The sequence below is a fragment of the Priapulus caudatus genome, unplaced genomic scaffold (assembly GCF_000485595.1).
Source record: "Priapulus caudatus unplaced genomic scaffold, Priapulus_caudatus-5.0.1 Scaffold151, whole genome shotgun sequence".
NCBI classification, from domain to species: domain Eukaryota; kingdom Metazoa; phylum Priapulida; class Priapulimorpha; order Priapulimorphida; family Priapulidae; genus Priapulus; species Priapulus caudatus.
In genome coordinates this window covers 38,547-41,086 of record NW_014577212.1, presented here as the reverse complement: position 1 = coordinate 41,086, position 2,540 = coordinate 38,547, and the positions used below count along the sequence as shown (strand labels likewise).

The following is a 2,540-nucleotide window of genomic DNA, read 5'->3' as shown; positions in this document are numbered from 1 at the left end:
GCTGACATCTACGAGGTTAGCTAGGCTGGAAGAGGAAGCGTTTTCAGTCACGTAGGAGAAGCTTTGTGAAGCAGGAGTGCTCGCGCAGTGACGCGTGCACCGTGCAGCGCTGGTTATTCTCCGTGTTTGCTCGGCACCTCGCTGCGTGATCGCGTGACGTGGCGTGATGAGCCGTACATGCGCCGTCCCAGATCAGCAACACTGAGTCAGTCATTCGAGTACTCAGCGGTTGCCGTTGCATGCGAGAACGTTATTCGACCGTAGTCTGTGTCCGCTCGAATGGGCAGGATGCGCTCAAAGTGCAACACTTATGCGGTGTATGCCGTCAAGCCCACGTCGAAGCCTGGTGGTGAGAGAAGCCCCGGCTGCATATGGTCTCCCTCCTCCGTAAGGAGGCACGTGTGGTGAGAGAAGCCCCGGCTGCTATCGCTCCTCCGTGAGGAGGCACGTGTGGTGAGAGAAGCCCCGGCTGCTATCGCTCCTCCGTGAGGAGGCACGTGGGGTGAGAGAAGCCCCGGCTGCTATCGCTCTTCCGTAAGGAGGCACGTGTGGTGAGAAGAAGCCCTGCTGGATCGGAGTGAGGATCGTACATGGAACTCGCTGCTCGCTAGCCGGTGGTGTGCGTGCGGCTGCCTCCTCCCCTTCCCCCTCCTTCCTCTTCTCCCCTCTCCTCCTCCCGCTCCTTACCTCCTTCGCCTCCTCTCCCCCTCCCCTTGCCCCACTTCCTCTGTCATCGACGCGACGTTCGTACGCGAGCTCCGTCCGCCGGTGATTCATCAGGCTGTACTACGCTGCACCCTCGCTGCTCGCTTCCTCGCTGCTGCTGCTGCTGCTGCTGCCTCGTGAGTGAGGGGCTGACAGTGAGAAGTGAAGATCGGTTTCTGCAGGCGTCCTTTGTCGCGCCGAGCGTCGCGCTGTACGGCGACGAATAGTGAAGCTACACTGTGTGTCACCTGCGGGTGACGTGTCGTGTGGCGAGCGTGCGGGAGGTTAGCACCGATCAGCGTCGCACGCGGGCTGCATCATCAGGTTTCCAGTAAGAGAGTCGCCACTGTAGCCCGGATGGAATCTACACTGTCGATCAGCTCACGTGACTGAGCTGCAAGGTGATGCTAGCGCGCTCGCTTCTTCATCGGCTTTCCCGGATTCGCTCCCGGATATCCCGTATATTCCCGGATACCTTGAGGTATCGCGGAGCCACGATCGCTAGGCCGTGCGATCTCCGGTATGTGTGCGCTGTACCTTGATCATTCGTCCGGCAAGCGACGTAAGGAAAGCTGACCCTGCCGTCGTCGTCACTGAACTCTCGGAGTGACAGTGCAGGGTGACGCGGCGGCGACACCCAGCAGCGACAGACTCAGACGTACGCGGATGCTGCTCAGCATCTAGGAGATATTTATCCGCACCGTCTAGTGACGACGCTTCACCGCTGCTAACGATGGCAATGTGGAGCTTCGCCTGTGCTATTCTAGGTGAATTAGTGAGCGTGTGTGAGCGAACGCACGCCTCCGAGCTATTACGCTCGCTGTCATTACTATAAACTAGTCGGACGCACTGTGTTGGCATTGCCGGCGACCAGTGAGTTGACGTTATGACCCGGCCACCTGTTGCACAGCGGTCGTGGTGTGTGACAACCACCAGACGTGGTTCCCGCTAGCCGTATCCTGCAGAATGAATTATCTCCTCATTTTAACTTCAAAATACGTTTTTCTATTGTTTATTTCACCTGTTATTCTGTTATTCGCATCAAAATTTCCCACAAAATTGTACCCTCCTACTGTTTCCGTCTCTAAAATGCTCGGATGTTAAGTAAGCGGTAATCTCAGCGTGGACCCGGGGACATGTCAATTATCGTTGGTTGTTGTCGCTGTTGTCGTGGAGAGGTGAGAAATCACCGCGGCGGTCATAGTGTGTTGTGGCTTAGCAGCAAGTTGCACAAGGGCTTACAATACGAGGCGATACGCTGATTAACAGTCGTGAGCTCGCGTGATGCCGTAACAGCGTGTGATCTAGGCGATAACGCAGTGTGAGTGATGGTGAGGGGGGCCATCTGTACTCAGCCGCCCGACAGCGCATGTCTGGCTATCTCTCCCCATGTCTGGCTATCTCTCCCCATGTGTGGCTGTCTCTCTCCATGCCAGGCTATCTCTCCCCATGTAGCATTATCTTTGTCCGTGTCTAGCTGTCTCTTTCTATGTCAGGCTATCTCCTCTCATGTCTGGCTATCTCTCTCCATGTCTGGCTATCTCTCCTTCCATGTCAGGCTATCTCTCCCCATGTCAGGCTATCTCTCCCCATGTCTGGCTATCTCTCCCCATGTCTGGCTATCTCTCCCCATGTCAGGCTATCTCTCCCTATGTTTGGCTATGTCTCCCCATGTCAGGCTATCTCTCCCTATGTTTGGCTATCTCTCCCCATGTCAGGCTATCTCTCCCCATGTCTGGCTATCTCTCCCCATGTCAGGCTATCTCTCCCTATGTTTGGCTATCTCTCCCCATGTCAGGCTATCTCTCCCCATGTCTGGCTATCTCTCCCCATGT

General features: G+C 56.1%; 1 protein-coding gene across 1 annotated transcript in view; it reads left to right on the top strand.

Annotated features, from left to right (window-relative positions):
* The first annotated feature begins 1,400 nt into the window (after positions 1-1,400).
* The window catches only part of LOC106806269 (serine/arginine repetitive matrix protein 1-like), a 17,096-nt gene continuing 15,956 nt past the window's right edge, over positions 1,401-2,540 (top strand). The window contains exon 1 of the mRNA XM_014808146.1: positions 1,401-1,472. The gene's annotated coding sequence lies outside the window, so the exon portion shown is untranslated. The remainder of the gene's footprint in view (positions 1,473-2,540) is intronic.